Genomic DNA, 21533 nt, shown 5'->3' with positions numbered 1-21533 from the left:
CAGGTCAGGATTGTAGGGCTGAACTCTGTTAAGTTCGTGGGGGGAAGCTGGCAGGGCCCACAGGCCAATAGAGGGCAACCCCACATCCAGTTTCTCCTGGACTGGAATGCTTGGTGGAGCTGAGGAGGAAAAGGGCAGCATGTCAGTCCCTTGGCAGGTATGGTGGGAGTTAAAAAAACAGGTTCAAGATCCTAGTGACGTTTACAGTTGAGAGACAAACCATTCATTTGATAGTGATACACTGAAAATTCCAGGGAAATGGCATGGAAGTTTTACATTTATCAAAATGGTACAAAAAGGATGAAGAAATGCTGCTCCAAAGAGCCCCATATTATTTGTCTTCTAGACTAGATGGTTCCATTTCCAAAGGTTCTATTTCCTGGGCAGAATGAGAACATAAACTGAAAGGAAACAGTCACCTAAAGAAATTGCGGTATGAATAGGAGCTATATGCAGCAGCTGCCAGTGATGCCAGAGACCAACATCTGCTGACCAGAAGAGAAGGACGTGATTTACTGGTAAGGGAAGAAAGTAGGGCCGGGTGCCGTGGCTCACGCCTATAATTCCAGCACTCTGGGAGGCCAAGGTGGGCAGATCACTTGATGTCACGAGTTTGAGACCAGCTTGGCCAACATGGTGAAACCCCATCTCTACTAAAAATACAAAAAAAAAAAAAAAAAAGCCAGGCTTGGTGGCATACGCCTGTAATCCTAGCTACTAAGGAGGCTGAGTTGGGAGGATTGTTTGAACCCGGGAGGCAGAGGTTGCAGTGAGCCAAGATCGTGCCACTGTACTCCAGCCTAGGTGACAGAGTGAGACTCTATCTCAAAAAAAAAAAAAAAAGGTAGGTCTGCCATTTTAAAGTAATTTTTATGTATATTTACTATATATAAATATGCAGGCATAGATTTTTATAAAATTGAACTACATGTATAATAAATGCAGTGGTTAACACTGCCTTTTATTTTAATCTTTTGGCTTATCTGAGCTTTCTCATTTTTTTATAGCAGTTGAATTTTTACAATTTTTAATGGAATCTTTTCCTACCACTTAAAAAAAAATGACTTGAGGCAGAAAAGGCCTGATAAGACATTCTGCTTCCATAAAGACACTAATGAACAAGAATGGCACCATCACTCCTTGAGTCTGGCTGGGAAGACAAGCTTTGAGCAAGTCATTCACCGGTGACCAGTGCCTGAAGTGTGGGGTCCTACGGAAACACAACAGAGAGCTACTCTGGTTGGAGCAAGGACAGGAACGGCTAACACTGGAGCCAGGGTTAAAGTCAGCTCAACTAGGCACAGCTTGGGGCTGGGGGAAGCACAGAGTGTGTCAGGAACTGAAGGCTAGTGTAACTGGCCCAAGGCAGGAGAGACAGGCAGGGTCTGGCAGGTGCGACTTAGGAACTATGGACACCGCAAAGACAAGAGGGGCATGAGGTGGTGAACTTTCTATGAAGGAGACGAGCTCAGGGGAGAGCAGGGGTGGGTGGAGGAGACCTACCTGGAGGTGAGTTAAGTAGCCCCTGCCACCTACTGGACACATAGCTTACAGGTGACAGCATGATGGGCTATGTGGTGGATTTGCACTCTCGGTGCTACAGGTGTCACCTGGTGATATAGTTTGGTTCTGTGTCCCCACCCAAATCTCACCTTGAATTGTAATAATCCCCATGTGTCATGGGAGGTACCTGGTGGGAGGTAATTGAATCACGGCGGTGGATTTCTCCCATGCTGTACTGGTAATAGTGAATAAGTCTCACAAGATCTGATGGTTTTATAAAGGGCAATTCCCCTGCACACGCTCTCTTGCCTATCGCCATGTAAGATGTGACTTTGCTCCTCCTTCACCTTCTCCCATGATTGTGAGGCCTCCCCAGCCATGTGGAACTGTGAGTTTATTAAACTTTTTTTCTTTCTAAATTACCCAGTCTCAGGTATTTCTTCATAGTGGTATGAAAATGAACTAATACACCTGGGCTCTGCCCCCTTTCATGATCCAACTGCAAGCGTAAAACTCACACCAAGGGCCTTAGAGTGTGCTTGGGATTAAGCTTTCCTTCAACAATTACTTTTTTCAAGACAGGAGACTTAGGCACACAGGCTCTGGAGTTAAAACCTTGGCCATGGCCATGACCAGTGGTGTGATCATGGCTAACTGCTCCCTGACTCAGTTTACTTGCCTGTAAAAGCAGGGATCACATTTACAGGGTGGTCGAGAGCATTCAGTGAGATAAAATATGTAAAAATACTTAGCATAGTACAAGGATTCCACAAAGGCCAGGGCTCAATGAAAGTTATAATTTGCACAGGGCGTTCAATGTCTCAAGTTCTTCTATTTTTACAAGTATGGAAGAATAAATTTTCCGAGTGCCCCAAAGGAAGGGCAAGAACAGTCAAATTCATCCATCGGCAGTTTCTTACTGGGCACCTCCTGTCTGCCAGGCTCTGTTCTGGGTATGGGGATAAAAGGCAGAAAGAGACGACAGGCACAGTGACAACAAAACTCAGTATCTCAATAAAGTGGAGAGGACTATGGGGAAGAGTAACACAGAGGGGAGGCGTGCAGAAGGCCAGGGCTGGAATGAGCAGCTCCAGTCATGTTCAGAGAGGAAGGAGGTGGGTGGCCACTGCTGTCTGGAGGAAATGTGGAGTTACTTCCCTGAGAAGGCAGAGGGCATGTGCATGTCCCAAGTGGCAAATCCTCGGTGCCTAGGGGGCATGCCCCAGGAAGGCAGGTCAGAGCTGCATGCTGGAGAGAGGAAGCGCCATGGTCACTGCTGTGGGGCTTCCCAGACCAGAGTCACAGGCAGGGCCCCTGCTCCCCAGGAGGAAGCAACTGAGCAGCTGGTGGCAGAGCAGTGGGAACAGGAGGAGCGTCGGGCTTGTGTGTCCTCGCTGCCTGCCTTCTGCTCGGTTTCCTTATTTAACAGGAGTTTGGTCGGAATTCAGGAATGAATAAGATGTTCTCTCTGCCAAGGAAGTTTCAAGGGCCAGTGCAGCATTTCTACACAACCAGCCACCTCTTTCACATAAAATTCTGGGAGTTTCAATGTTACCCTTAAGGCTAATCTGTCTAATGGATGCCTCCTGTGCCAGGAACTGCATTTTCTCTAACCCATTTTTCACCCGGAAAGAAAGATAACGGCTTTGCTTCTGATTAACCTGTGCACCAAGAAAGGGGCACATGGACCAGAACTTTTTCTTGACTTCTAGATATAAAACTATGACACTTATAGTATAAAAAACTCTAATGACCCCATTCTGAAACAAACAGGTGAGTCAAGGTGGATCATCAAAGAAGAGGTCAGCAAACTAAAGCCTGCGGGCCAAATCCAGCCTGCCACTTGTTACTGGAAATAAAGTTTTATTAGAATTCTGCTACAGTCATTCCTGCTGTCTGCTCCTGTAAATAAAGTTTTATTAAAACTCTGCCATGCACACTCATCTCCATATTGGCTATGGCTGCTTTCATGTTATAATGCAGAGTTGGCTAGTTTTGATGGCCTAAAATATTGACTATCTGGCCCTTTACAGGAAAAGTTTGCCAACTCCTGTTATAGAGAGATGAACCCAGATCAAAAAAGATTCTTCTTTTGAATTAAAACTCAAAATAATTTATAAAAATTCATTCTGAAACTTTTCAGTATGTAAAGTATAAATTTTTTAAATGACTTTTATATGTTGTTATTTGTCTAGAGACTACAATGATACTTTAATTCACACAAGGTATAAAAACTTTTATGTCGTATCCTTTCAACTATGTCAAAACAACAACAACAACAACACATCTGCCTGCTTACCCAGCTCAGATCTAGGGCTCAGAAAAACAATGCCTAATTTCTCAACAACTTTTACTGTATTTTGTGTTGCTTTTTGATAAACGGGATAATTCTTTTTGCTTTTCCTGTGTCGTGATTTGGGGCATTAAGACATACTTAAATTCTTTGTGATAACCTTATATCATGTTATATTCATTCTAAGTACACTTATCTAATTAAAGAAGCCTCTAAACCAATATCTTTCAGCTTGATTTTGGGGGAAAACATGTGCTCAACTATGACTTTTCTTATCTTTTAATATTACCCTCCATCTATACTTTCTCATCCAGAAGTATTTATCCCAGTTCACAGCTCTCTTTTCATTCTGTCCCTTCAATCTTCTCATAGCCTAACTTGTATTCTGATAATCACATGAATTAGTTTAAACTTTCATATTTACAATCTCTCTCTCTTCTGTGGTGTTTTAACATTTTCATTCTAGCTGGTTTCCATGATTACCCCAATTTTATCAAACACAACATTTCTATTCCAGGGTTATGTCTCTGACTTAATTCTTGGCAAATGATAATACATTCTTGAGCAGTTTTTGCAAGAAAGGTCTTTATTTTATTTTATTTTTTAGAGACAGGTTTTTGCTCTGTTGCCCTGGCAAGCAGTGGTGTGATCATAGTTCACGGTAATCTCAAACTCCTGGGCTCACGTGATCCTCCTGCTTCAGCCTCCCCCACGTTTTGGGATAACAGACATGAGCCATCATGCCCAGCCAGGAAAGGTCTTTATTGTTACATACTCTGAGACTGTATTGAGTTGAGACTTTTTTCTTTTTATATATTCATGATTGGACACTAAAGCGCCAAAAAGATTATCACTTTATTTGAAGACAAAATGTGTCAATAACAGCAACTATAACCAAATTATTGACAGACTAGAGCTCTGACAAATCTTCGTTAGCCACCAATTTCCTGGGCAGGTAGAGTCTATCCTACAGAGGACTGAGGACAAAATTCAGTTGAACACTGGAAGGGGGAGATCCCACACTCTTAGCCTTAACAGTTCAGGCTGTGTCCACCCAGCTTTGCTTAGGACAGCTCTGCCCAACTACCTGAGCCCAGACTGTCCCTTAACTAAGCCCTCCCTCCCTTTCTCTGGCTCCCTAGAAATTGATTTTCTTTCTAGTTGTAATCCATGTGTTCCCGCCTGCCTTAATCTAGAAAACAAAACAAAAAATAGAGCAGCACCTGCCTCCCAGGTACAGACCAAGCACTCTGCTCTGATAATAGTTCTAAGATGCTCAGAAAATAATTCGGTTGCACCTATTCCAGTTCATTGCTGACAGTCCTCGGGCATCTTAGATGCGCTTCTAGACTGCTGACGAGGCTGCGTCCTCTGCTGGGTCTCTCCAGCTGTCACAGTCTACCTGCTTTTGGAACATAAGTCTGGGGTCTCCACATCCTCACAGATTCCTCTTGTTGACGGGGGGTAACCAACTTTGTAAATTAAGCTAAAGAACCAAAAAGTTGTGTCCAGATTTCTAACATCATACCTTGCAAGTTCACAAATACAGTCGTTCTACCTTTAAATCAATTCAAGAGTGAATACACCCATACACCATGAGTCTGATATTTAAACACAGTTTTCTTCCCTTTCTTCTACACGCAGTGCCATGTTCTCCTTACTAGGCAGTGTGGTGTCATGGGAAGAAGTGCTTTAGAAGCTGGCAGGGCTGGGTGCGATCCGTGGTACAGTCACTGCCTAGGACACACTGGTCTGCCAGTAGACATCTCTGGATTTGAGTTTTCTTATGCTAAATGGGGGTGGTAATATCTGTTCAATACGGCTGTGGGGAAAACGGGTTTAAAGTAGTGATGTATTTAAAACACATTGTATTCTCCATGGGCTAAGTCTCCACAGCCTGGCTCAGCACCCTCGCAGTTTATTTACAAAGCCATTCCGTGTGCCTCGTCTTTATTTCACCTCACAGCCAGGAAATAGTTGTGGAAATGGAATCCCACTTTCTTAACAAATAAGGATTCAGGGGAGTGAATGATTTTTCCAAAGCCCACTGTGAGTGCATGGAAAGCACCAGCACTTCTGGTCCAAGTATCTTTTCACTTTCTGCAACAGCAAATTAAGAGACAAACATCTACTTTCCCTTCCAACTTAGTAGAGCAGGAGGGAAAATCCTTCTAGTTAACTCTCCTATTTCTTATGTATCCCACTCTCCGAGCACATACTGCAAATGTGCTATTTGGGATGGCCTTTGCCACGGGATAGTCAGAGCTAACTCAAGATGACAGCAACTCAGCAACAGAGACAGGGGCACAAAACAAACAGCTTGACTTGCCCTGGATCATTCTTCGTCAGAAGAAACCAAGCCACAGTTTCACTGACGGGGACAGATACACAGGGGCACAGGCTCTGACTTGGGGGAATGAAGGGGACTATGTCTCCACCTGAATTTGTTGCAGGCAAATTATGAATTCTTAAAGATTTTTTTAAGCATTTAAATTTCACCATCTGCAATCTTTTTTTCTTCCCTGCCCTCCCCCGGCCCCCACACCCGAGATGGAGTTTCACTCTTGTTGCTCAGGCTGGAGTGCAGTGGCATGATCTCTGCTCACTGCAACCTCCACCCCCTGAATTCAAGTGATTCTCCTGCCTCAGTCTCCCAAGTATCTGGGATTACAGGCACGCACCACCATGCCCAGCTAATTTTTTTTAGTAGAGATGGGGTTTCACCATGTTGATCAGGCTGGTCTCAAGCTCCTGACCTCAAGTGATCCACCTGCCTCGGCCTCCCAAAGTGCTGGGATTACAGGCCTGAGCCACCACACCCAACCTACCACCTGCAATCTTTTGTTTCCACTTAAAAGCAGAGCCCACAAAGATGCTCAGACAGACAAGGGGGCTACTGAGGCTGAGCAGCCTTGCATCCCATTCCCCACTGGTACATTAGTATCTTATGACACCCTCAGCAGTCACGCTTACCTCTACTGATGGCTGTTCCTTCCAGTTTCATGGATCAAAGATGCCTTTCATCACTTATGAGGAATGGGATGGGGGCAGGCAGACAGGGTCCAGGAGCTAGGACTTTGTCTGAAATCACATCCTCTTCATGCTTAGAAAGCCCTACACTTTCTCTTCTAATATTGGCTTAAAATAATGCTTGGAATCTGGTTTCAAAAAAATTGGAGCTTCTGGGAGGAAAGTCATAAGTGTATAAAACATCGAATTATATGTTAATATCCTGGCAACCTTAATTAGGCAGGGGTACTGTCAAGGACTACTTGCCTTAAAGTGAACACAGATACCCTGCATGCCCCTTTAATTATAGTTTCTGTTCAATGTTTTTTGCTGGATTTGAGTAATGCAATAGTCACGTCTGGCACCCTCATCAACAGGTTCTCGAAATAATGATAATCTCGTATGGAACAATACCTATCTTTATTTATATAAGTATTTATCTGAGACTTTACGACTCTATAATCTACACTGAGTTCTAACAGAAATGGAATAAGATTTAAACTAAGAACTATCATTTTCAATCAATTGCTTGACAGTTCTGATCAAACTTCTTAAAAATAGAAATCAATAAATACATGGGAACCAAAGCCAGGTATCCCTGGTGGTGAGAAGAAGAGCTGGAGATCTAGGGAAGACGGCAGAACCAGGACACTCCAGCAAGAAAAAGACGGAAGAGACAGAGTGAGGGTGACAGAATGTGAATGGAGACTTTCTTTAAAACCCCACACCACACTTAGAAGTTATCTGTAAGCCTCACGTTGGATTACTGCTTGATCGTCCACCTTTCTGCATCTTGGTAACTCACCTGTAAAAGACCCAAATTCAAGACCTTGGTGCTCAAATGAGAGGAAGGCAGAGCGCCTGCCTGTCCTGATGTGCATGTCACCAGGGCGCTCAGAGTGCCCTTTATCTATGCCTGAATGAACCAAGAAGGGAGTAAATTCTTAAAAATCCCAGTTGGGTGCGGTGGCTCATGCCTGTAATCCCAGCACTTTGGGAGGCCGAGGCAGGTGTATCAACTGAGGTCAGGAGTTCGAGACCAGCCTGGACAACACGGGGAAACCCCCGTCTCTACCAAAAATACAAAAATTAGCTGGGTGTGGTGGTACATGCCTGTAATCTGAGCTATGCTGGAGGCTGAGGTGGGAGAATTGCTTGAACCTGGGAGGCAGAGGTTGCAGTGAGCCAAGATTGCACCACTGCACTCCAGCCTGGGGACAGAGCGAGACCCATCTCAAACCAACAAACAAACAAATAAATAAATAGAAAATCCCAAAACCAGCTGAGAGCGGCGTGCAAGGTAGGAAGATGGCAGGACTCCTCCAGGCATGCAGCATTGTGGTTTCTGAGCAGTTGGTGATGAAATCCCCGGCTGTGCAGATGCCAGGTCAGAACCTTCTAAGCAGCTGCGCATCTCAGAGCCTCCTCCTCTGCCAGGTGTTTTCTAAAAACACCAGAGGACTCAGGTGGCAGCAAAGAATGAGAGAGCGCAAAGGCAGGTGAAAAGCAGAGGCGGCAGCATGCACTGGAAGCTGAATAAACACAGTCGGGGTGTGGAAGGGGCAAGAACCAACAAAAGGATGAAAGAGGGAAAGAGAATTGGGGGTGCCTTTAAAACAAACCTCCATTCTCCTCCTTTGTCCCACACTAATGACATATCCATGTTTTTCTTGCCCTTTTCTTCATGTTATTACCAAGACAGCAGGAGATGAATTTACAAAACGAATGATCCCATCTTTGCCTTCAGCAGTTAGAAGCTGGTGTTTGATGGTGGAAATAACATCATGTGTACCTGGATGAAGTGCTCCCAGACAGAGTTTTTCCATGACCCCTCCTCCCTCAACTCCAGAGCGTGACACACACATCTACTCTTAGCTGAGTCTACAGAGGAAATTGCAAAATGACTCAGAACAATTTCTCACAACTTACTTTTCCAAAAGCAAAAGCAGCCATCACCGTGGAGCTGGGACTTTATCACAAGGTGAGAATCTGCCATGAGTCACCAAAGGCATAGAAAATGCCTTGAAACTCAAACACATCTTCATTTACTCAGTACAAGGCTTTCACCGGACTACAATCTCTACGCAACAATATTTACAGAAGGCATCAGGGTGACAATTTCAGAACTTTGAACGATGGTGAGCATTCGAGAAGGCCTCGGTGAAGGGGATTTAATGAGTGAATGAACGATACGACACTACGCCCACCCCCTTGGTAAATATTAAAATATCAGATGAGATTCCAGGCACCCACACAGGGGCAAGCCAAAATTACATAGTAATTGTGCCTATTACTTCTCTAAAGGAAAAAGGGCAAACGGCAACAAGGGCTTAGCTAATTTGCTGACAGGAAAAGGGGCAAGGGTGAAATTCACCGGCAACACCCTTGCCGGGGGGAACACAGGAGCCGCGGCTGCCTGAGCTTCCCTTAAGCTGAGCATGTAAAACAGCCGTCCTAGTCTATCAGACAGCTATTTATTTTACTAAAGAGATCCATAAAAGTTTAGTTTGGGATCAAAATGTTAAAATTCTTACTCCAAAAAAAACCCCATTTTGTTCACTAATGACAGAAAATAAAACTTTCAAAATGCAGAGACACCCCGGCACCTAATGTTGCAATTGGTTTTCAACAATCTGGGTTTGCATCCATTGAAGTGCAGAGTAAAAAAAACGTTAAAAAAAATCTGGTGATGTCTAACCACCATCATCAATATAATCTATTCTGCTCTCAACCTAATAATTTATTTGCCATCTAGGGGTTGTTATTTATTTAACATTCCTCAACATCTCTTAGCACACTAAAGAAATAAAGCATTAATAACTAATCTCACCCAAGCAATTAGACTAAGATAAAAACAAAGTTCAAAATACCACTTGTCTACATAAACACAGTGCTTTTCATATTGTAGGTACTTGATAACTGATTCTGCAATATCAGTAATATTAAGTCAAGACAGAGGCTAGGCTATTCAGGTGTTTACTCAAAGTAAGGATCACGAACTGACGGTTCACAAATTCCTAAATGGGAAAGCCGTGAAAAAACATTGTAAGACTGAGTTGCTCCCTGGACTTGTCTGCAATTTCTAACATACGTGCATAAGCACTTTTCTGGGGACCCATAGCTTTCATCAGATTCTCAAATGGTCTGCTTGAAATAAGTTCCTAAATAACATAAGTGCATAAAAGAGTGGAGAGCATCTGGAAATACGGAGTCTAACCATCCTGACCTTCGCATACCATTCTGAGAAGCCTCCACAAATCTTAGCGGTTTTAGCTTCAGTGAAATGCGTGAAGCGCAATAAATGACCGAAGCAAATTCTAATAGGGTTCTGCTAAGATTCTTCTTCTAAGCAGCTCTGCATATTAATGGGGATAAAAAGGGACATCCAGCAGAAAGCTGCTTCGGATCAGGCATTCAGGCAGAAAGACAGACAGGGAGACACATCAGGGCAAGACAGCTGGTCAGACGGACCCTTCAGTTTCACAGATAGGGAAGTTTGATGACTTACCCAAGGATGAGGAAATGGCTCCTCAGTGTAAGACTTAGGGCAAAAACCCCATGTGCTTTTTTTGTTGTTTTTTTTAAACAGAGTCTTGCTCTGTCGCCCATGCTGGAGTGCAGTGGTGCAATCTTGGCTCACTGCAACCTCTGCCTCCCGGGCTTAAGCAGTTTTCGTGCCTCAGCCTCCCAAGTAGCTGGGATTACAGGCATGAGCCACCGTGCCTATCTAATTTTTGTATTTTTAGTAGAGATGGGGTTATACCATGTTGGCCAGGCTGGTCTCGAGCTCCTGGCCTCAAGTGATCCACCCGCCTCAACCTCCCAAAGTGCTAGGACTACAGGTGTGAGCCACCACGCCCAGCCACCCATGTGTTCTTACTCCAAGTGTATCCCATGTCGAGGTGGCTTCCCCTAAGAATAGGCAAGAACAGGCCGGGTGTAGTGGCTCACGCCTGTAATCCCAACACTTTGGGAGGCCAAAGAGTGTGGATCACTTGAGGTCAGGAGTTTGAGACCAGCCTGGCTAACATAGTGAAACTCCGTCTCTCCTAAAAATACAAAAATTAGCTGGGCATGGTGGCGTGCACCTGTGGTCCCAGGTACTGAGGAGGCTGTGGAATAAGAATTGCTTGAACCCAGGAGGCAGAGGCTACAGTGAACCAAGACTGCGCCACTGCACTCCAGGCTGGGTGAAAAAGCGAGACTCAGAAAGAAAGAAAGACAAGAAAGAAAGAAAGAAAAAGAAAGGAAGGAAAGAAGGAAGGAAGGAAGGAAGGAAGGAAGGAAGGAAGGAAGGAAGGAAGGAAGGAAGGAAGGAAGGAAGGAAGGAAGGAAGGAAGGAAGAAAAGGCAAGAACCTGCAAATGGTATTTACACTGAGGTTAGTTTGGCCTGAGAAATCAAACTTCCTGCTTTCTTCTCCCACAGAAAGCAAAATGACATGAAGGTCTCCACAGCTCCATCTCTAATCCAGAAGCCCAGAAAGGAAATAAAGATCTAGAAATAGAGGGCTGAGGGGCATGGAGATGGAAGATGGAAGACAGAGGATGGACCTGGGAAAACACTTGCCGTTCAACCCCATCTTCACTCTCATCCAGGTGGGCAAAATTAAAGGGGAGATCTCAGGCAGCTCTGGCAGGAGGTCCCTCGCTACCACCTAAGTTGCAGGGAGCTGGCTGATGACTCCTTGAACTTGGCTTTTTGTTTGCCTTGAAGAGGTGAAACATATCCCACTTCAAGTGTCATCTCAGATAGGATGAGAGCAAAACCATGGCACCCGCTGTTTCAATGGAGAGAAAAACTAAGGAGAAGCCTATATCAGAAATAAATGTGGCAAATCAATCATTAGGTGAAGATCAGCATCTCTGCTCAGTCAAGGCCAAATCTTTGTGTGGCCTCAGCTCTGAGTAGTCTCCAAGTCACTTTCCTGTGCATCACTGTCCCAGCAGGATGAGGAAATGGAGGGTAATTATCTCTTCAAGTTAATTTCAGAGCATTCTACCTGACAGGCCTTGATCTTCCAGCCCACCCCAGCGCAGTGATTCACACTGCAGCTCTCACAGCGCTGCTCTCTACAACCTCTCCTTTTTATTTCTTGATTGTGTGATTCTGAAGATGACTCTTAATAACAACTTGGTTTTTTTTTTTCTTTCCCAAAAACACAAGATGAAAGAGAAAAGTCTGGAGAAGAAGAAAGCAGGGACAGAGGAAGGCAGGTAGGAAAATACTGTGGCACAGACAACAGGAGGAGAAAGAACCAAACACCACATGTTCTCACTCATAAGTGGAAGTTGAACAATGAGAACACATGGACACAGGGAGGGGAACATCACACACTGGGGCCTGTCGAGGGGTGGGGGGCTAGGGGAGGGATAGCATTAGGAGAAATGCCTAATGTAGGTGATGGGTTGATGGGTGCAGCAAACCACCATGGCACGTGTATACCTATGTAACAAACCTGCACATTCTGCACATGTAACCCAGAACTTCAAGTATAATAATAATTTAAAAAGAGGTAAGATAGGCTTATTATCTATAACTTCAAGTTTAAAATGATGTCTTCTTTTTGTCCCTAGTTTGTAATGCAAATCCCTATTTTTTCATTAAACTCTTCTCTGCAAAAAAAAAAAGAGGCTGGGAAGGCAGCTGTGCTGACGAAAGTACCACAGTGATCCAAGGACAGAAAGGAAAGAGGAAGAAGGGCAATCAGCGACCTCCCTGCATCCTTCCAACCTCACCGTGCGCCAGGTGGCATCATCCTTACTTTCCAGATCAGGAGACACAAGCACTGGTGGGACCAGGCTGGCCCAGGGCTCCTGGCGTTCTTACTATGCAGCCTGCCAGGGCACTGGACCAGTCTCGCCAGGTTCAAGTCCCCCGGCCTTGCATGATACTCTGCTCCTAGACACATGTGTATTCCATGTTTAACAGAGAAAACACAGGCCCTCTGCCACAGCTGAATGCAGACTCAGAGCCCCAGCCAAAGTGTCATTCAACAACTCAACACCCCCATGTCTGAGTTTTAAAAGCCTCCCTGGCAAAGGCACAGCCAGCTGAGGACTCATCAGGCAACTTCCTGTTGCTGGCAATTTCCCTTTGGCCCCAGTTAGCCCACAGCACAGCCCATGCCAACAGCCCCAGTGCCCACTTTCTAGTTTGCCTCTGTCCAAGGACCCACTTGGCAGGAGGAATCAGCCCAGCTGACGGGAAGGGCCAGTTGCAAGAAATGGCGAGAAAGGTTACCAGCAAGTTTCTTCCGCTGCCTTCCTGCCACGGTCTGTTGTTCGTCCCTCTCTACAGGACAAGCTCTCCATGGCCGAATGGCCTTCCAGGCAGCCACTAGCCTGGAATGCTGTCTTTTGGATTCTCAATACCACTCACTTTTTTTTCCCTGTTTTTCCTGTTGACACGTAAGTGACATCGCCAACCCTGTTGAACAGAGCGTGTAAGTTATCCCTGGCAAAGAAAAGGACAGGCCTCTGTGTGCCCTATGCCACAGTAAAGTCTTCTATAGCCACCCTCTTCCCGCCACACCCAGCAAGGGGTTGGCATCTGCCTGACACATCCACCCTAATGGCCAAGGATAGACCAAGAAGAACGGGGCACAAATACTCTGGAGCATGGAAAATAGGAAATTTAAAAAAAAAAAAAAAAATCCAACTAACTACAAAGAGGCCAAATGGCCTTTTAGACTCCAACAAAAACTAAGCACAGTCATTTCAAACAAGTCCACAAACTTTCCTCCAAGTCTCTGCCAAGGAAGCGTGGCATTAGAGAGGCAGGATAAGGCATACGGGCTGGCGCCACACTGCCCAACTCTGACCCCGGGCGATCCACGTCCCTGCCGCCTCTCTTCCAGGAGGGGCAAAGTCTGCAGGCCCTCCTCGGCTGGCAGAGCCTCTCAGGCTTCACTAAGGATCTCGGTGTTCACACTCCACTCCCGCTAAAGAGAAAGGCAGATCTAACATACACTAATTGTATTTGGTCACTTGAAGCAACCCTTTGGAAAAGCTCATCCATTGATAACACATACATTAAAAACAGCGGCTACACGGTGAGCCAGACTTTGTCTCCACGCAGACAACGAAGAGGACCCAATTCTTACAGCTTTTGGTTTCTAGTTCGTTTTCATCTCATGGGACGGTTCGGGAGCAGCTGACCACTGACACTAACTTCAAGAACACGGGGTGGGCAGCTGAGATGGTCAAGAATATGGGTGGGCAGCTAAGATGGTCAAGAACATGGGTGGGCAGCTAAGATGGTCAAGAACATGGGTGGGCAGCTAAGATGGTCAAGAACACGGGTGGGCAGCTAAGAGGGTCAAGGCACGCACATGTCTTACTTTCAACAACATTTTATTGAGGTGCTCATATATTTGTTCACAGTTTCCTACCTGCCATCAAATCTCAGATCAAGAGGCCATTAGGTGAGCAGCAGAGAAAAGCTTCACACACACGTATACATGGGAGATGCACCAGGAAGGCGCAGCTTACAGCCTAATCCTCTCTCCCCTGCTTCTGCTGCTCCCAGTTGGACATAATCTCACGTGATCCCTTTGACAGCACCGGGTTGGTGGTGGTGGTATGTTTATTTACAGAGGACGATACACAGGCTTAGAAAGGTTGGGTAACTTGCCCCAGGTCCCATAATGATAAAGCCTGGTGGATGGGAATACAAATTCAGGTTTCCAAGCATCAGGTTGAGTTCTTTCCAACATACCACTGCCTCCGAGAAAGCACTACCTGGAATTAGGTCTTTGTGACAGATTATTGTCTCCCTGCTGGAGAGTGCCACGCCCCAAACCATTTTTCAGGGACAAAGCGTTTGCCTTGAGGATGCCATCTCTCTGTGCACTAAAATAGGAATTTAGTCACATAACTTGCATTTAGAAACAGTCATGTTTGGTTTTAAGAAAAGGATCTTGATTCTATTCATCTATTGAATAGCCACCATGGAGAAAGACTACGGTTTATAAATAAATAAGTTATCTTTTAGCTTGACTGCCTAACAAAAACACAACCAAAAAGATCTTGCAATAATGCAGGCAAGTATACACCAAAGGAAGACGAATACTCCAAGAATGCTGGAAAGCAAATCATGTGGTCCAATAATTTTTGCTTTTCCCTCAGCTTCTTAGATAGGCAAGCTCTTAAAAGCAATTCATGTGAAAAAAAAAAAAAAACTCAAAAGGTTAAGCTAAGTGGGTGAGCAGAAATTAAATATGAAATGCAAGTTGTGTTCACGCTGTACACTAAAAACCATAGCCACTAGTGGACGATCTTTTTTTTTTCTGCCTAGAAAAAATAAACAGGACAAAATATATCAATTATATCTTAAATATGATTAAATTGCAAAGAGCACAACACACAGTTGTCACGCTGTGTATCTCCAGATTCTCAATGCTCTCTGTTCTATCAACACAACGCCTACGAATGGCAAAAATAATCCCTGCCAAAGCTACACTAGGTGATTACATAAAATTCTTCCACAAAGCCGAAAAATTATTTCATCAGGAATAACTAAATTAAAAACTCTGCTTACCTTGTAGAAAACGGGTTTCCTGTGTGTGAATTTTCTTTTACAGCCTTAAACCCAGTGTAAGTATTAATATGTGCTATACTCCAAGGCAATTTTACAAGCATACAATTAATTGCTATATTCAAATTATTCCTTCCTCTCTTTTCAAGCATATTTTGCAGAGTAAATATTTCCCTAGGCCTTTCTGATATCTTTATATTTCAAAAAGATAGAACTATTTCGGAGATGAAGTTAAAGATTTTGGAATGAGAAAGGAACAGTGACAGCGCCACAGAACGGGTATCCAAAAGAAGTTCTCTTATCCTTAGCTGTAAAAAGCACGTAAAGATCGCTGTCAGAATCCCTTCTGGGGAGAAGGGCATCTCTTCTCATCTGCATATCAGTCTTTAGACATTTTTAGAGCAAAATCAACTTTCAATCAAGGAAAGGAAACCGTGCAAGCATGCCTACATTTGGATCAAAATCTTTACCCGTGAAAATCAAAGCCCTTGTTTACTTACACGCTGTACATAAAAAGGAAAAGTTCAAAGAAACCTGCTCCCTCTGGGAGAACGGATCACATCGAAGTCGGCTGTTGGGAGATGTGTAAGACACGCGTCGTCTCTCCCTCTCATCCCCAGGCAATGAAAAAAATCCCAAACTGCTCTTCCAAGTCACATTCACAAGGACGTCCTAGCGCCACCAAGCTTGTCCTCCACAGCAGCACCGGTGATTGGGGGAAGCTGGCCCCCTGCTCTGTTTCCACCCATGCCGGGAGCCTGCTCTAGAAAGGCACCGGGTTACCACGGATGTGGAGACGACGGGACCACAGAGGGCCACGTCTCCTGAGCCTCAGAGCCAGCTCAGCAGGTGGAGTGCAGGCAGCATGTCTGTGGGGACTGCTTAACGCACCTCAAGTTCAGAACAAACCGAAAACTCTTTCAACCTCCTCACCCAAAGGGACATTGTATATTCCTTTCAAACTCCAAACTATTACAATAGCACATGCTAATTGCTAACAATACTGGGGGAAAAAAATCCCCCCTACAGGAGAGGCTGACAGGGTCACACAAAGAGCTATGACAGTAATAGGCACCCTTACAGAGAAGAAGGCAATCAATTAGGAACCATTTGCAGAAATTGCGGGGCTGACAAAAGCCTTGGGTACAGCTGTGCTTCATCAAACCAGGCTTCATTTGATTTTCAAGGGAAATTATTCTTTATTCTAACATCTAGAATAGTTGTTAGTAAAATATCCCCAAGAGCCCAGGTTCAACCAGGGTCTAATCTGAAAAGAAGTTAATGACCCCTGAGAAGACCAGTTGGGCCAGGGCAGGAAGCCCAGAAACCAGAGGCAGGTCTTCTCCCTGAGGAGAGACCACCTTCTGAGGACACGGCACGGGGCAGGGGGATCCCGAAAAATCCACTCCCAGCACACACTGGGCATTCACCAGACACCTCCCACATTACCACTTCAAAAATAGAAGAGGGCTGGGCACGGTGACTCACACCTGTAATCCCAGCATATTGGGAGGCTGAGGCAGGAGGATTGCTCGAGCCTAGGAGTTTGAGACCAGACTGGGCAACACAGTGATACCTAGTCTCTAAAAACAATAAACAAAATTATCCGGGCATGGTGGCAGGCACCTGTGGTCCCAGCTACTTAGGAGGCTGAGGTGGGAAGATTACTTAAGCCTAGGAGGTCAAAGTGGCAGTGAGTCAAGATCACGCCATTGCACTCCAGGCTGGACAACAGGGTGAGACTTTGTCTCGAAAAATAATAAAATTTAAAACAACAACAAAAAAATCCAGAAGAGGATTGCTTTAGATATAACATGATGTTTCAAAAAAAAAAAAAAATTAAAATGTTTAAAAAAAAAAAAAAAACAGAACAGAAAAAAATGTAATTCTTAAATTTGAAATTTTCTTTTTCTTCTCACTAATGTCCACCACAGTTTTTATTTTTGGTGGCCACTAATTCTTCTTTCCCAAGAAACAAAGAACAGGGAAACTGAGTAACTGCTAGGTATTTACCGAAGATTTTTTAAAATGTACTGAAATCCATCATCATACATGGAAATCTTAAAAAAGGTAAGGTGATAACTATGTTAGATTTGAGAGGAATTTTACAGCAAATGCTTAACATGCTCATATTCTTTCAATAATTTTTTTTCTTCTGTGTTCTTTAGTGTTATTTGCTTTCTCTTTTCTCCACTTTTAACAATGAAAATTGAAGCTCAGATGGCCCCAATTTCAACCTGATTGCAGCTTTCTCTCCTCTTCTAAATTTCTGATGCTCCAATGTTCACTTTGTAAACGTTTTGCTTAGTTACTACAGGCACTGTTAAATAACAGAGTTGGCAATGGCCTTAACATGCGAACTTTTTGCATATCTATTTTGCTGAATCTTAAGATAAACTTTGGGAAAAAATTCAATTTCCTTCTTAAGAGTTCTGATGTGTAACTCAAGCAGATCATAAGAAAGGAGAAGTCATTATCCCTCATGGTGTTGAGATTCCCCTCAAGCTACCATCCTGTGCCAGTGCCCGGAAAGGCACACTTAACTTTTAAATACATGGCCATGCTCCATCAGTGTTTCAGGAGGATTTAATTTTCCAAAAAATTTTAAGTCAGGCCAGGCACAGTGACTCACACCTGTAATCCCAGTACTTCAGGAGGCCGGGGCGGGAGGATCTCTAAAGCCTACGAGTTTGAGACCAGCCTCAGCAACATAGTAGGACCCCATATGTATTTTATTATTAAAATAAGATTTAAAATAATTTAAGACAAAGCCATCAAAACACATCTATTTGATGCTCTAGGATCCACTGCTTCATTAAAAAGCTAATGGATATTAGACATGATATTGGGTTCCCAAAATTAAATAACCCACTAGAGATAGAACAGAGTAGTAGGACTAAAAATGCTGATGAATTTCAGTTTCATAAAATAACTTGCATCCTGGGACATAACCAGGCCAGTGAAGGCAGCTGAGCATTTGCTTTGCATGAGGAATGAGGAGGAGAGGGAGGAGAAATTTGGAAGAAGGTGCATGGAAAACGGCAGAAGAGTGCAAGGAGTGAGGACGGGAAAGGGAGAAGAGAGGGGAGGCTGAGAGTACATAGCTGCTTCATCAAACCAGCAACTTCAGAACCAGAAGTATCCATTCTGAAGCTGGCAGTCTCTAACCTGGTCCCCTCACACACAGGGGATGTCACCAACCTCCAAAAGGTATGCCACATGGCTCCTCCCATGGGTGTGCCATGCACCTGGCTCCTGGTGGTCTTGATGTCAGCGGTGGCCCATCTAGAGCAATCACTGCCATGACACCGGCCGCAGTGGGGGAGGCACGGCCAGGGTTGTGCGTTCCAAGGAGCCAGCAGGAGCTGGGAATGTGGAAGCCCTGCCCAATTCTGAAGTGGCAGGGCGGGAGCCTCGTGCTCCTCAGACACAACTGCAGCTGCCCAGCTGTGGCTCTGGACCCAGACATCCCTGTGCTCTTGGGGGCCAGGAGCAGGAAGGAGCCCCACCCTCCCAAGCACTGCTGCAGCCGCCTAGCCGCAACTGTGGACCCAGGCATCTCTGCACTCTCAGGGGCCTGGGAAGGACCCCCTGCTGCCACAGGCTCGAAAGTAGCCTGCTCCCACTGCCTGGCTTCTCCCTAGTCCTGGTGCCCACTCTGGTCTTAGAGCAAATTTGGGTCTGAGTCCAGGCACTATTGCAACTCAGCCAGGTGTGGACACGCTCAGGGCAGCGCTGACATGCCAGCCCCCTGCTGTACTTTGGGCACCAATGGGCATGGGAAGCAGGCCAAGGAGGGGACTGAGGGCAGCTTGGCCCTGGCCTGCAGGCACCTTTGGCACAAACAGCCTGGGCACCATGAACAGCGGCAGGACACAGACAGGCTCCTGGGTAGAAAGGGGTGGGTCCCCAGAAAAGCCCCACCTTTAAGCTGGGGAAGGCCTAAAGTCTGGGGGCCAAGCTGCCAGTCCCACAGACCAGAGTGGGAACTTATGGAGCTTTTTCTGGGCCTGCCCAAAGCCACCATGGACCAATCAGTACACACTTCCTCCCCTCCGAAGCACATAAAAACCCTGGACTCAGCCAGACTCAAAGAGACAATGAGACAACCAGCTGAGGCAAGGAGCTACTCCAGGGTCTCCTCTCTGCTTAAAGCTAAGCAGACATCAGTACTACCAGCTGTGGAGCAGAGCTACCCACTCCAGGGTCTGCTCTCTGCTGAGAGGTGAACACTCTATGGGATGACCAGCCTGCAGAGAGAAGTTACCCACTGTGGGTTTCCTCTGAGCTGTTCTATAGCTCAGTAAAGCTCCTCTTCACCTTGCTCACCCTCCCCTTGTCTGCATACCTCATTCTTCCTGGTCATGGGACAAGAATTCAGGACCTCCCTAATGGCAGGGCTGAAAGAGCTACAACACAAACAGGACCAAAACACGCCCCTTGCTCGCCACATTACAGGTGACAAGGAGAGAGGAGAGGAGGAGAGAAGAGCTGCAGCCCTTCAGGGAGCCCAGACCCAGGAGTTCCCAGAACTAGGGCTATGCCACCCTCTTTGGGGTTCAGCGGTTCCTGGCATCTCCAAGCTTCCAGGTACTGGTGCAGGCCATGGAAGCTGCTTGTAGTATGTGTGATCCAGCCATAGCTTCACAGGGAACCAGCGCCCGTGCTAGAGCCTGGAGCTGCTGCCTGCCCCACCACAGCCAGCTTCCCTGCCTGTGCATGGCGGCCAGACCCCACACATGCTCACTGACACACCCCTCACCACTGCACTCACTGACATACCCCTCACTACTCTGCTCACTCTTGGCAGGCACGGGATGCAGGCCAGTAGTGTAAGTCGAGCACAATCTGCCAGGTCGAGTAGGCCTAGTGGGCCCAAGAAAAAGTTGGGCAAAGGCACCCTTGGCCACAGAGGTTTCCGGCTGGTAAAGTGATACCCCAAGAATCTTGTGATAGTGTTAGTCTAAACCCAACTGAGGCATTGTTCCACTTTATAACTTTCATTTAAATGCCTATCATTGCTTCTATTTCTTCCATTCTTATTTTGTATTTAAGACAAATACAATACAGAAGATGTATAATTTCAAAATCAATTAAAAACTGGACTGGTTATTAGCACAGATTATGTCAATCAGACCATTTCTGAAAGGGTAGCAGCTAATGAACAGTTAAAAATGCAGGAAAGGAATGGAATGTAACAAATGCTGCCAAGGATGTGGATAAAGTAGAAGCCTCCTACATTGCTGCTGGGAATGTCAAATAGTGCAGCATTGTGGGAGACCATGGGCTGTTCCTCAAAAACCTAAACAGAGAATTACCACATGACCTGGCAATTCCACTCCTTGGCCTGAAAACAAGCATTCATGCAGATAACTCTTACACCAACATTCACTCCAGCATCACCCACAATAGCAGCAATAATCCAAGTGTCTATTAACAGATGAATGAATAAACAAAATGTGGTGTATCCATATAATGGAATATTATTCGGCTGTAAAAAAGAATGAAAGCCTGACACATGCTACAACCTGGATTAACCCAGAAGACATATGTTAAGTGAAATAAGCCAGAAACAAAACGACAAATATTGTGCCTAGAAACTGGCACCTAGAAATGTATATGAGGTACCTAGAAATTGGCAAATAAGACAGAAAGTAGAATAGAAGTTACGGGGGAGTTAAAAGCGGAGGAAATAGAGAGTTATTGTTTAAGGGGTACAGAGTTTCTGTACCCCTTGCAAACCAGTGTGAATATACTTAATGCCAAAGAAGCATACACTTGAAAATAGTAAAAAAGGAATATTTTATGTTATATATGTTTTATCACACAAAATGACAACATTCCAAAAATAATTTATCTTCAGCCAAAAAAAAAAAAAAAGTAAGAAAGAAACAGAATACTAATTAACACCTTTTGACAAGGTTTTCCTTGTCAAAATCACTAAGCAAAGCCAGCACTATATATGAACAGCAGAGTGTACACTGCTCTTTGATGGCATACCAGAAGTCATGGAGGAGTTCTGGCTAAAGTAAATGGTTCCGATTAGTACTTCACTTCAAAAAAAATACATACATAAGGAAGCTGTATCCTTAAAATATATATATATATTTTATATATATATATATATATATATATATATATATATATATATATATATATATATATATATATATGTTGAACTGCTGGACCTA

At 44.8% G+C, this 21533-nt stretch overlaps 1 protein-coding gene across 11 annotated transcripts in view; it reads right to left on the bottom strand.

Moving 5' to 3' along the window:
- Positions 1-21533, bottom strand: part of LOC105478722 (TIAM Rac1 associated GEF 2) — a 322470-nt gene that overhangs the window by 26129 nt on the left and 274808 nt on the right. Inside the window, exon 1 of one of the 11 annotated variants that reach the window (XM_011736315.3) lies at positions 15877-16268. The exons of 8 other annotated variants lie outside the window; for them this stretch is intronic. The gene's annotated coding sequence lies outside the window, so the exon portion shown is untranslated. Of the gene's footprint in view, positions 1-15345; positions 15783-15842; positions 16269-21533 lie in introns of those variants that run through there. 2 more of the 11 variants (XM_011736314.3, XM_011736316.3) reach the window with 2 other exon arrangements.

Source organism: Macaca nemestrina, chromosome 5, assembly GCF_043159975.1.
Source record: "Macaca nemestrina isolate mMacNem1 chromosome 5, mMacNem.hap1, whole genome shotgun sequence".
NCBI classification, from domain to species: Eukaryota; Metazoa; Chordata; class Mammalia; order Primates; family Cercopithecidae; genus Macaca; species Macaca nemestrina.
Note: the sequence above shows the minus strand (reverse complement) of the source record. Positions and strands in the feature narration are given on the sequence as shown.